This window comes from Rana temporaria, chromosome 5, assembly GCF_905171775.1.
Source record: "Rana temporaria chromosome 5, aRanTem1.1, whole genome shotgun sequence".
Taxonomy (NCBI): domain Eukaryota; kingdom Metazoa; phylum Chordata; class Amphibia; order Anura; family Ranidae; genus Rana; species Rana temporaria.
In genome coordinates, this window is record NC_053493.1 from 316,141,080 (window position 1) to 316,155,607 (window position 14,528).

Genomic DNA, 14,528 nt, shown 5'->3' on the forward strand with positions numbered 1-14,528 from the left:
AAGGAAACTACCACCAGAGAACTGTCATTAGGACCGTATTGAATATACCAGATTGTGTGTAGGGAAATGGAAATTAGGAGATTAGTCATTTTTGGGGCATGTCTATGTAGCACCCTCTAGTAGTGAGCTAGATAGAATAGGTACATTTAAGCAGGCCTTGCTGGTTGCTAGGCCTGTTCGTTTTCATTTTGTGCTGGGAGTGGTTCAATGTAGGACTGGGTGACTCACAGGTGGTGTCATCAGGACCTCCCATTTCTTTCCAAAGGCTTCTAGTGCTTTCTGGAAATACAGGATGGGATGGGAGGTGGAGCTACCTGGGGTGTTTAGGGAGCCCTGACCAATCCTAAATCTGGATTGGCAGGGGGCAGGTCTCCTTAAATGCTCAGGGTCAGCCCAGCTTGGGAGGTGCTGTCGGGTGGAAGAGCTGGAGTGAGAGTGTGTCGGGGCCTTTGAGGGAGCTCCCCAGTCTGGGGGGGGGTGACCTTGGGCCTGGGCTTGGGTGCAGTCAGGACCACTTTCAGGAACACGTGAAGAGGTCCTGGACCAGAGGCACAAGAGAGAGCAAGGAGAGGACAGCGCCAGGAGGGCTGGTGAGTGAGGCACAGTCAGGAGGACTGGGGAGGCATGCCTGAGAGGACTGGGAGCTTGCAGTCTGAGATGGGTGCAGAACCAGAAGTGTGGACTATGGTGAAAGGAGCAGTGGAGAGAGCCAGCTGTAGCCAGGAGGGCTGGCAGGGCTTGAATAGGGCTAACAGGGATCAGTAGCAATATTTAGGGAAGCTAGCACAAGGACTTTTTCTGCCACGCCATTGGAGCCTACGGTCCCAACATGCAAAGGGCATTTTCTGAGACCTGGCTGTGTCAGTGTCAGGCCTTAACAACAAATAGTGCTAGCTGTTCCTGGGGAATCGAGTGATGTGCTGGAGGTGATTAGGAGTAACAGTCTGCAGCAAGTGATGCACTGTTTATACTGATCAATGCTGGGCATCCCATAGCTCCCATCCCCATCCAAGTTATACCCCTCAATTAACCCAAAAAAAAAAAAAAAGTTCACTGACTGCTTTATGTCTCGGGGAGCCTGAGAGTGAATGCAGGGCTGGGCAGGGTGACAGACAGACCACAATTCTCAGCAGCCCTTACAGGGGTACCGCTACATCTATAACAATAGAAAATGAGCACCCATATCTGGTGATTTTGCAAGCCTGGTGATGTCACAGACAATTAAAAAAAAACAAGGTCAAATAAAAATCTGGGACATGCTTGAGAGGCTGAGATGTAAATTTGGGTCATACTTATATAGATCCTTAAGCCGTGTACACACGATCAAAAATTCCGACAAGAAAACCATGGATTTTTTCTGACGGAACGTCGCCTCAAACTTGTGTTGCATACACACGGTCAGACAAATCTTGTCGGAAATTCTGAGCGTCAAGAATGCGGTGACATACAAGACGTACGACGAGCCAAGATCAATGAAGTTTAATAGGCAGTTTAATAGGCAGTTCGGCTCTTCTGCTTGATTCTGAGCATGCATGTTTTTTTGCGTATCGGAATTGCGGATCTTTTGTTGCCAAAAATTCCGACAGCAAAAGTCTGATGGAGCATACACACGGTCGGAATTTCCGACCAAAAGCTCACATCGGACTTTTCTTGTCGGAATTTCTGATCGTGTGTACGCGGCATTAGTAGACAAACGTTACACTGACAGCATTTGGATCTCGTAGATGGAAACTGACACAAAGTCCCTCTAGCAGCAGCTTGGATGGGACGCTATAGACAATGGGGAGTCTTTCCAATGTTACACCAAACACTCATGTGAAAACAAAATCGCAGAAATTGCAGCTGCACAGATGACTGATAATCCATAAAGTGGTTCTAATGGATGGACATTTTTTGCCCTAATACATTTCCTGTAATAGGGTAAAAAAAGGTCTCTGCATTTGTATCGCCCCTCACCCCCTGTATACTTAACTGAGCCTGATCTTTATCCATTGCTGTGACCATCTGCAGTGACTCTCTCCTCACTTTGGCCGCTGTCAAAATCCTTTGTGTGTAGAGAGTGGGGGGCAGGGCTGAGCCACACTGTGTGTGTCAATAGTTGCACACAGCCCAGCTATGGAGGGAGATTGCAGGTGCACCCCCATAGGAGGCAGCGTCCTATAGTGGCACACAGAGAAGTGGAGGAGCCCAGAGCGCATGCAGTGGACCCAAGAAGAGTAGAGTCTGGGTTGCTCTGTGCAATACCATTGTACAGTGCAGGTACAGAAGGTATAACGTTTATTATTTTATTTAGAAAAAAAAAGCTTTACAATCACTTAAGTACCCACTACATGTAAAGTATCCAAAAATCTCTGCACACGCTGACCCCTGACTCATGTGGATTGGGTTTATCATCACTAACTCATGCACTGATAGATGGTCACAATTAAAGCCTCAGTTATATCGCTTGTTGAAACAACACAATTTGTGTGGATATATATATATATATATATATATATATATATATATATAAAATTACATTTACATTATCTGAACTGTCATTGTTACCTTTTGCTCAAAATTCTGGAGAATGAAAGAGGCGTGTTGTGTTTTTTATTGAGTAAAGTAACTGCAGAGCGGATGTATGTGTTATAACCTGTTGGTGGAAATTTCTTCACCTGGCCTTAAAAATAGTAGCCCTACCCTCTCTACACTCCTAGTTTTTTTTAATCTTGGCATCCTGGTTATTTTAATCTCTTCTAAAGATGCAGGACCTAAGTTTTACTCTGCTGTCCTGACTTGCATACTTAATGGAATGGGATATGCTTGTTAGCCTGTGCAGGCACAGAGGCTGATTGTGGCATGTTATAATACATTTATATAAAAAGGATTATTTCATATTGGTATATAGTTCTAAGGCATTTTAACTTTAGCTTTTTACTGTTTGTGAAAAATAAATTCTTGAATATGTAGCCATACCCCCATAGGGGTTGCTGTGTGTAGAGGTCCACCCGTCACCCTGCCCAGCCAGACATCCATCCCAGTTACTCAGATACATGAAACCAGTCCATCACTTTGTTTTGTTTATTGGAGGGAATTGAACTTGGATAGGGATTTGGGATATATGGGATGCCCATAAAGATTTAGTACAAACATGCTTAGGACTCCTATATACTCTCTAGTATATACATCTCACTCTCTACTCCAGCACAAACACTTGTTGCTCACCGTTCCTCCTCCAGCACTTTGCTTGCTGCAGACTGCTCCTCCACCAACACTTCCCCTGCTACAGACTATCACTCCTACAGAGTAACATGATTGGGCCTGGCCTCAAAGGGTTGCCTTTTGTGGGCAGGGATCTCGGGCCCCTGTTTTGTACAAAATTTCTGGCACTAGCTGTCCTCTATTCAGCTACCTCTCCCAGATAGCTCTCTTCAGGCCCTGCCACCTAGCCTGGCTGCAAAGACCTCTTTAAACTGCCCTTCTCCACAGGCCTCTCTCCACTGGTTCTGCACCATCTCTGTATCCCTAATAAAAAAGAAAATGGGGATATACCAGATCTGTTAACAAAATCAAGCAATTAAACTAAAATCATTGTCTAAAAAAGATATTAAAATAATTTGTATATAAAGTAGCATACTTGTAGTATAATAAATATTAAAGTATTAAAATAAATATATAGTTCCCCGAATACATTGGGTAACAGAAGTGTATATGAATGTTTGGAGTTTTTGTTTCACCGTTGTACTATTGTAATATCCTGTCCATAGGAAGCCGACATGTTTAGAAGGGCAGGGGGTAGGACCGGCACGGAGACCTACACCTGGCACAGCTAGATCCCATTGGGGGTGCCGGGTGCTAAAGGGGCCCTACCCTTGCCAGACCTAGTTGTAATCTTTGGCTTCCTGTCGCCCAACATTCCCTGGATTACAACTCTGGATAATGCTTCAGGCAAAGTTGACAGTTCTAGAATTTTTCAATTGTTTGCCGATGTCCTTGAAATGCTCCTTGTCTCAGTTCTTCGGGTAATTGATAACTCCCCTGGACTTCATCTTGGAATCCCTCTGTTTCTTATCCTGTAAGACCAAATACCTCTCTTGTACCAATGTTCAGATTGTATTTGTATGTCATTCTTTACAATAGAATTAAACTTTCAAAATTAAAATAAATATTTAGTTAATAAAAAATAAAATAAAAACAAGGGAAATGGAAGAAGAATGTGGACAATAAAAGGACAAGTAAGGTGCCATATTTCATGAATCGCTAGAATTCAAGGATGAATAACTTAACCGAGGTAGCCATGTATTTTCAAAAAGAGTATCGTTGATCATGACCCAGTTTAACTTTTGTATAACATACTCAAATGTTATTCCAGATTAATTCCAACATCGTGCAATGGTTATTCTAGACAAGGCTAGGATTATATAAGAAATTAAGCCTTTTGTTGTGTTTAGGTAAATTCCTATCAAATTCTGTATCTAGAGAAAAATATGAAGATCTTCAGTTATGATGCAGATAACTGAAGATCGTCATATTTTCCTCTAGATACACAAATGCCTACTGATTGGTGGAGAGTGCAATATGTAAAGTAGATGGTCATTATTGATTTATGCTCATTGGATCCTTCCATGCAATGAACAACTTTGGGTGAAAGGAGCACTGTGCACTGATCGTAAATTAAATCACGTCCATCCACGTCTGCATCACTATCATTTCCTGTATGCAACACATATAGAGGACTTTCAAACGAGCGTTTGATTTGAGCACTCTTACAGCACTATTTTGGACTTTATGGCCCAGATTCTTAAAGCACTTACGACGGCGTAGCGCCATGTACGCCGTCGTAAGTCCGAATGAGAGCCGTCGTATCTATGTGGCTGATTCTTAGAATCAGTTACGCAGAAATTCGGCTAAGATATGAGCGGCGTAAGTCTCTTACGCCGTCGTATCTTAGTTGCATATTTACGGTGGCCGCTAGGTGGCGCTTCCGTAGATTTCTGCATTGAATATGCTAATGAGCTAGATACGCCGATTCACGAACGTACGTGCTCCTGGCGTAGCAAGATACGTCGTTTACGTAAGACATACGCCGGCGTAAAGTTACCCCTCATAAAGCAGGGGTAAGTCATGTTAGGTATGGACGTCGGAAACGTACGAACAGCGTCGTGTTTTACGTCGTTTGCGTAAGTCGTCCATGAATGGGGCTGGACGTAAGTTACGTTCACGTCGACAAGGCATTGAGCGGGCGTAATTTAATTTGAAAATTCAACGTGATACTGAGCATGCGCGCGCATGCGCCGTTCGAAAAAAGCGTCATTTACGTGGGGTCATGATTAGTTTACGTAAAACATGCCCCCTTTTCCTCATTTGATTTAGGCGCGCTTACACCGGCACATTTACGCTACGCCGCCGTAACTTTAGACGCAAGTGCTTTGTGAATACAGCACTTGCCTCTCTAAGTTGCGGCGGCGTAGCGTAACTACGATACGCTACGCCCGCCTACATTTATGCCGCCCTACGAGAATCTGGGCCTATGAGTTTTTAATAATACTGTTTTATCTATGCCCAAAACAATTACCTTTCCTATTCATTAAATCTAATATCTTAACAAATCCCCCATCCCACTGCCCTTTAGCTCAATCCCCATCCTTTCTAATTGATTGTTACATAAAACAAAAAAGCCACAAATTCTTCCCTGAATCCACAGTCACTTGTGGGCGGGGTCATACACGCCTGTACACATGGGGTTACACTTGTGTGGAGTATGCTCATCATTGCTCGGGACCAGACAGAGACTGTGGTTATGGGAATAATAGAACGACAGTTCCCGAATCTAGAGATGAGCTTTCACTGTGTACAGCAATAAAATGCAGAGTTCCTCTGAAAAGCGACTTGTCCTATGTTACTGCACACTGTAAATTGTATGTTTGCATTAGGGGAAACGCGCTGAGCCTGCGCCCACTACACCAGTCCTTATCACCGCCTTTTGCTATTGGAGGGCCTGCCACCTAATCAGGTACTGCGCCAAATGACTGGTTGCTTGTAGTGTGTCCCTTAACTCGGTTACATAGCAACTACCTCCTCTTCCGTGACTTGCCGAGTTAAACTTTTTTAGTTAAATCTTATTTTATTGCAAGATAAGAATATAATAACAGGTATGAAGGTAACATATTCAAATTACATGTCCCACTGCACATGTCCCACCACACATTGTCCCCCATCACAGCACATGTCCCACCGCACATTGCCATCATCACGCTGCCGCTGTCACTGCGCCCATCACACTGCCGCTGTCACTGCGCCCATCACACTGCCGCTGTCACTGCGCCCATCACACTGCCGCTGTCACTGCGCCCATCACACTGCCGCTGTCACTGCGCCCATCACACTGCCGCTGTCACTGCGCCCATCACACTGCCGCTGTCACTGCGCCCATCACACTGCCGCTGTCACTGCGCCCATCACACTGCTGCTTTTGACCCCCGGGATTATCCATGACACTTACCGCTCTCAAATAGTTTATCCTCCCCCGGGGATGTTACTCCTTTGGACGCTAGGTAAACACTGGCAAAGCATGCCAGTTTTCCCTTATTTAAAATGGCGCCGGGCATCTCCGCAATGCTACGGCCCACGGCCTCCTGGGATTGAGGACATACATCTCCCAGGAGGCATAGCGGTCAGTAGATGACATGCTGAGGCCGCTGGAGTCGCTGCGGCCGGAACAACAAATAGATTATTAATTTAACAGTGAGTTTTTTACCAAAATTTTTTTAATATGCCAAATCTATTTAAGGAGACAGAACTACAGGGGATGAAGCCAGGTAGTCAAAGAGGGTGGAGCTCCACTTTAAGTGGCCCTCGTTCTTCAAAAGGTTGGGCACCCCTGATCTAGGAGATGGTGGCTTGCAGGATTTCCTTTTATTTTTTTATTTGTAACCAAAACTGACTAACTAGCTCACAGTAGGCAACTTGCCTACACGCTTACCCAGCTGAGTCTTCTTCTTTTTTTGGTGTGGGGGTCCTACTTTGAGTGGCCATGTCATTCACTGATGAAGAGGATGCTTTCTATTGTCTTCTTCCCCCTTTTCCTCTGTAACTCTAGCACCTCCAGGGATCTGGACCCATTTAAAACACACAGGATAGGAGCATGGACCCCAGAAAGCCTGCAAACGTAGCCCAGGGAGGTGGACAAACATTAACCCCTTTCTCCTGGCTAGGACAACCAAAACTGACTAACTAGCTCACAGTAGGCAACTTGCCTACATGCTTACCAGGCTGAGTCTTCTTTTTTTGGTGAGGGGTCCTACTTTGAGTGGCCATGTCATTCCCTGATGACGAGGATGCTTTCTATTGTCTGGGTGCCTAAACTGTTCTGAAGATCAGAAGGTTTCTTACAGGGTCCCTCAAAAAGGTTCTCCTTAAGATTTTACATGACTGCGTTATGATTAAAGTGGGAGCAACAAGAATACTCACTGTACCAAAACTTCAGCAGTGAATCACTTGTCTGCAATAAGGGAAGGGGCTCTGTGGTGGGTCCCATGACTGCAGTACAGAAAGAGTAACAAGTGGGTTAGTGTTGTTTTAAAAAAAACTGTGAATGAATAGGAGTCGGGGTCCAGGGAACTGAGGGTTTTTGCATAAACATAATAATAATACAGGATTTATATAGCGCCAACAGTTTGCGCAGCGCTTAACAAAATGAAGGCAGACATTACAGTTACTTTACAATTTGGTACAAGAGGAATCAGAGGTCATGGACTTTAATACTAATATATTCCTCAAGCTAACCCCTAATCTAACTTGTAATTGTAACCCTAAACTTCAGACAAACTTTATATAATCGCAATTATAAATACTATACTATCAGTGGTAAAACCATCACAGTGACATTTGTGCCAATACTACTATTATTCTGTCATAGCTAACGGTAGAATAATACAACTGGTTCTCTGACATGTCACTTATATTTTGTATAAACTTTCCATGTTCTCTAATGAATTGAGTGTTTAATAATGGCTTAGGATTGTGATAGTTTTATTCCTTTGAGTATTGCTCATGAACATTTAAGAAATTGTATAGTATATTTCTTTCAGAGGAAGAAATGTTATGCTTACAATGCTAATTTCACCTTCAGAATTGGGCAAAGACATCTTTTAAAAATGTATTAGAACTCTGGCCGTCATTATTATTAATTTTATTGGTTTATAGAACAGAAGCATATTATGCAGAGCTGTCAAAAAAGTGAAAGCATTGTGTCTAAGGCAGGCCATACATTATGTAATCTTCTTTTCTTCAACCATGGGCTGAAGGAAAGAAAATTGCTCCATTCCCCCATCAACAAAAGTGATTCTTATAAAAATAGAAAATGTATTACATAAATGTTAAAGTTGAACAATACATTGTAAATGATAAAAGCAAACATATGGTGAAATAGGACAATATGGGACTGAATGGAAAAACCCAATTCCACTGTCAGAGGGACAGAGGAAATCCAATGCATTTCAACTGGTAGAGTGGAAGGCTTCTTCAGGGACAATGGGTTGAATAATTCCAGATGTGTGTAATTAATCTACAATGGTAATATAGGCATAATTACAAACAACATCGAACATGCCGTAAAATACATACACATATCATATTGAAAACATCTACAGTTATAAACATAGACCATTACAAAGCAATGAATAAACAAAGCTATATATACTGACCCCATGTGTTGTATATTTCAACCAAGAGAGATCCAAGCTCAAAAAGAAAAAGAAGAACAGACTACCAGAGCAGCACAGAGGATTTGGAGCAAGATGGGAGATGGAGAGTTTCCAGAAGTGATGTGCTCCACTTTGAGATTGACAAACGGGGGGGGCAGTGTCTCCATTTCACCACTGCGCATGCTCCAAAAAGCGTAGCATCACGTCTGTGACGTCACTCCGCTCCACGCCTGCGTATAATTATTGGGCAGCTTCTTTTCCTTAGGCAAAATGGACCAAAAAAGAGATTTAACTGACTTTCTGAGGGATGCAGCACTCTTGAAATTGCTAAGATTTTGGGGCGTGATCACAGAACCATCAAACGTTTTGTTGCAAATAGTCAACAGGGTCGCAAGAAATCTGTTGAGAAAAGAGAATGCAAATTACCGTCCAAAATTTTGAGAAGAGTCAAATGTGAAGCTACCAGGAACCCATTATTCTCCAGTGCTGTCATATTCCAAAACTGCAACCTACCTAGAGTGCCCAGAAGTACATGGCATTCAGTGCTCAGAGACACAGCCAAGGTAGGGAATGCTGGAATCCAACCACCACTGAACAAGACACATAAGTTGAAACGTCAAGACTGGGCCAAGAAATATCTAAAGACAGATTTTCAAAGGTTTTACAGACTGACGAGGTGAGACGAGTGACTCTTGATGGACCATATGGATAGGCCTTTGGCTGAATCAGTAACAGGCTCAGAGCTCCACTTCAACTGACATGCCAGCAAGGTAGACGTGAGGTACTGGTGTGAGCTGGGCTGGTATTATTAAAGATGAGCTAGTTGGACCTTTTCGGATTGAAGATGGACTCAAAATAAACTTCCATACCTACTGCCAATTTTTAGAAGGCATTTTCTTCAAGCATTGGTACAGGAAAAAGTCTGCATCTTTCAAGAAGACCATGTTACTTATGCAGCACAATGCTCTATCACATGCATTGAAGGACTCCCCTGTGTGGTGCGCACCCGTGCCCCCTTAGCATCTGGCTTGCTGAGAAGGCACTTGGAGGAGGAAGGAGCAGATGCACAGAACAGGGAAATATAACGTTTTTTTTTTCCAAATAAACCCCCTTTAAAATCACTTTAAAGCCCCATACACACTATCAGTTTTCCTGCAGGTTTTTCTTTTCCGATTTACCAAAACCATGTAGTGCAAGGGCCTGCCTGATTGCATACAAATTGAAACTCTTGTTGAGTTTGACCTCATATTAGGTGGTTTTGGTAAACCTGAAGACAAAAACCTGCAGGAAAACTGATAGTGTGTATGGGGATTAAGACACATGCCCTAATAAGTACAGAGGGCCAGATTCACAAAAGAGATACGACGACGTATCTCCTGATACGCCATCGTATCTCTGTTTCTAACTATGCGACTGATTCATAGAATCAGTTACGCATAGATAGGCAGAAGATCCGACAGGTGTAATGGACTTACACTGTCGGATCTTAGGATGCAGTACCGCGGCCGCCGCTGGGGGGAGTTCGCGTTGTAAACCAGCGTCGGGTATGCAAATTAGGAGTTACGGCGATCCACGTCGTTACATCGTCGCGAGTGTTAGATTTCCGTCACAAAGATAGGGCACCTTTAACATGGTGTAAAAGTACTCCACCATGTTAAAGTATGCCTGTCTTTCCCGCATCGCTTTTGAATTTTTTTTAAATCTTTTATTTTTCCCGGCGTAAATCTTATTTCACGTCGCGATTCACAAAACATCGGCGCGTCGTAATTTCGCGCAAAGCACGTCGGGAAATTTGCGACGGGAGCATGCGCAGTACGTCCAGCGTGGGAGCGCGCCTAATTTAAATGGTACCCGCCCCATTTGAATTGGGCCGCCTTGCGCCGTTCCTGTTTACGATACACCGCCGCAAATTTCCAGGTAAGTGCTTTGTGGATCGGGCACTAACTCGGAAAACATTGCGGCGGTGTATTGTAAACCGGTTACGTTACGCTGCGCCCGCTGTACGTGAATCTGGTACTTAGTATTAATTCTTAGGTACAGTAACCCTTACCAACTGTTCGGAATCTGCCTTGTACTAGTCTGACCAGAGCAAAGTTTAAGTCAGATTGGTTTCTATATTATTTCAATTGTTTATTTAGCCATTTGCTTCCAGTGCATATTTAAAAGTGTCAGAATAAATAACCATACACAACTCATTTTTCAAAAGATAAATATATTACTAAAAAAGATGAGCATTATTGGAAAATAACCTTAGCAATGATGCATAAGACAGATAGAAAAAGTGACTTGCTAACCAGCAGCATTTGATGTCAATGTTAAAGTGATTTACTTATTGTATCGCCATTCACGACAACTCGTGATTTAACAAAGGTAGCAACTTTACCTGTGCCAGCAACTGCATAAAGCAATGGATTCTGTGAATAATATAATAAGGGAATTCAACATTTTCCAAGGTCCAATAAAATGTCTGTAACGGTTTAACCTGGTGATTTCCAAAGTAAATCACCCAATTTCTGTCTTTATAAGTTCTTACCTGAACTGAAGTGTAGTGTGTCATTAAAAACAGAAGACAGTGCAAACTTAGGAAAGAATGTACGGAGTTACTGGATGTCTACACCCAGAAGCTTACAAAACAGAAGGTTCTTACACCTGTGGGGATAGAACAAGTGTATCAGTGTCCCAGGATTTGCCTCAGCTCGTCTCCTTTGTTGCTTGGAATGTGCCGATGAGACAATCAGGTGCATTAGGCGCGTGGCAGCCTGCTTGAAGATGAGTACCTGAGACAGGGAGGGGGCAGTGACTCAGTGCTAACACATACACATCATAAGCTGATAATAGTAATTGTAAGCGCAGTGACTAAATATATAATGAAATGTATTGTGCTATTCAGGTAAGGTGCTGCCACTTGTGCTGCTTTTGCGGTTCACACTTTGATTATTATGTTCTCCAAAGGGAAGCCTGGTGGGACATGGACATTCTTCAATCCAAGCCATCCTGGAAATGACTGCAATATAGACATTTAAGGGGTCATGACAACTGGGTGTTGAAAAGCTACACCTGCAAGAGTTTGTGTAGTCTACCAGTGCTTCAAAACTGGAAACAACCTGTAGTAGTAGTTCGAAGAATATGGATCTTAAAAGTAATTCAAATGTAATTAAAAGTCTAAATTGATTTTAGATTCTGAATGTTACTCACTTTTAATTATGAGTACTAAACACACTAAGAAATTTTTTTTGATCAATCAGGATTTTTATGAACAAATGAGTATTGCCCGTGATACTTTTTTATTTGCACAATTCAACAACCACATTTTCAAGACAAGCTTTCGGGGTTGTGTCTGCTTCTTCAAGGTCTAAGCAGTACTAATACACAATGTTTTACAATCACCTGCATTAAGATAAAAAGCCTTCTGTGTGCAGCATCCCCCCTCGGCACCCCTAAGGCCTCTGGAAGTTCAATGCTTCCACGCATGCGTCAAAGTGATTCGACGCATGCGAGGGATGGCGGCCGCTCGGACATGTACGGTAAGTCTGTACAGACGACCGAACATGTCCAATGGACAGGTTTCCAGCGGACATGTTTCTTAGCATGCTAAGAAATTTTTGTCCGCTGGAAAACGATCTGCTGGACAAATGTCCGCTGGAAAATGGTACTCTAGGCCCTACACACGACCAAACTTGTTTGCTGAAAAGAGCCCGCGGACCAGTTTCAGCGGACATGTTCGGTCGTGTGTACGGGGCCTAATACTTACCCGAGCCCAATCTCTGCCCAACGATGTCCACGAGACGCTCCCTCCTGATTGGCTGATATACAGCAACGGGACCATTGGCTCCCGCTGCTGTCAATCAAAGTTAGTCAGCCAATCAAGAGAGAAAGGGAGTGGGGCCGGATCGCAGCTCCATGTCTGAATGGATACAGGGAGCAGTGACTCAGATTGGGTGCCCCCATAGCAAGCTGCTTTCTGTGGGGGCACTCGACAGGAGGGAGGGGCCAGGAGCACAGAAGAGGGACCAGAGAAGAGGAGAATCTGGTCTCCTCTGTGCAAATCCACTGTACAGGGCAGGAAAGTATAACATGTTTGTTATTGTTATTGAAAAAAAAGCAAGGCTTTACAATCACTTTAATTGGTACAATGAAAGACACATGAATATTAATTAATTAAAAAAGAACAATCAATTTTATTGTACACAATGAAACTAAAATAGCTTATATTGCAGATTAAAATATACAAAACAATGACCTCATATAAATATCCTCTCAATGAAAGTGTTGACCCTAGTTACCACCTTACTGGTAAATACACATTAACAGTCACATATGAGATCAAAACAAGATGCTAAAGCACCTGAAGCTTATGGGTTGTGGCAGCCCCCTAAAAAGACAAGACATGTCCCCGCGGATGTCAAAGACCAGGCACATGCAATAGTAGAGGCATTTAAAGTATATCTTGTATGGAAGTGGTGAAAGCACCCACCTAAAAAGGGAACCTCCACCCCGTTATAGGCAAACCCGCCCCTCCAAAATTATAGGGGTGAGTATGGCGATCCCCTTGTAACCCTATGGAGTATTAATCCTATGAGTTAACTTAAAAGTCGATCCCGCTGTGGCACCCACCAATGAAAAGGAATGGCCATGTTTTCCCTTTATTTAGGAGTACAGTACTATTTGTCTGAGTTGAATGCAGTTCAGTAGTTGTAATGAACGAGAAGGTATTGTCACATGATACAATCAGTTGTGCAACCATAAACTGTGGTGAGCAAACGATCACATAGAGCCAGACTTGTGTTCTGCAAGAGTGGGTGGGGAAATTTATTTTATTTTTATTTTTTAATAATCATCCCTTTGTTACAGCAGCAGACATAATTTGACATTTCCTTGTCTGTATTGAGGAAAACACCTGACACAGCAATAGTACATGGCTAACGTAGAGGGTCTGATTATTTGTTTTCAAGCAATTAGAATCCATATGCATAGCTTTTAACCAAGCCAGTGAAGATACAACCGCACCCTTTATTATCACGCTCTATTGTTATGATAAGCTATAAATAAATAAAACGTACCTGTGCTACAGAAAGTTCTGCTTTAGGATCTCATAACAGCCCCTAACATGATTTTTTGGTGAACTGTTGATCCTAGCCAAAGAGGCATAGGGACTGGTGTTCAAGCAAAGCTGGCCAAACAGTGGCTTTGCATGAAATATAACGTAACTTTCAGATAAGGTCACATACCTTGGCATGTAGTCTCATGACTAACTATCAAAAAAAAAAAAAGGAAAATATTGGAAATTATTTAAAAGGATGTGGCAGAATGATTAGGATGGTAGAATGTTGTATTTATACTGAAGGTCCACTTTAAAATGCCCCAAAAAAATGTTGATTTTTCAGGTAAATTTGTGGTTCTAGATTGTGATAAATGGTTTTCAAAACATTTTACAAATACATATGTGAAAAGTGTGGCGTGCATTTGTATTCAGCCCCCCTGAGTCAATACTTTGTAGAACCACCTTTCACTGCAATTACAGCTGCAAGTCTTTTTGGGGATGTACCAGCTTTGTACATCTAGAGAGTGAAATGTTTACCCGTTCTTCTTTGCAAAATAGTAGATATATGCATTTCCGTTCGTACGAATGTTATTTTCGTACGAAAATGTTCATTTTCGTACCCGCAGAATAATGTGTACATACGAAAAAATTAAAGCACCAAAATACGAAAACAACGGGATTACGAATGAGCCGCATAACGAACAACCGCAAATACGAACGAATGATCCGACGAAAATACGACAAAACGAAAACGGCAAAAGAACGAAAATTACATCTATAACAAAAGATTTGCATTCTGT

At 42.6% G+C, this 14,528-nt stretch overlaps 1 long non-coding RNA gene across 1 annotated transcript; it reads right to left on the reverse strand.

Annotated features, from left to right (window-relative positions):
• Window positions 1-5,511: 5,511 nt before the first annotated feature.
• On the reverse strand, window positions 5,512-11,478 carry LOC120940978. The gene is made up of 3 exons (XR_005749499.1): window positions 11,221-11,478; window positions 8,688-9,086; window positions 5,512-8,548 (listed from the first exon to the last, which is right to left on the reverse strand). It is a non-coding gene; the product is annotated as an uncharacterized LOC120940978 (long non-coding RNA).
• Window positions 11,479-14,528: the final 3,050 nt, after the last annotated feature.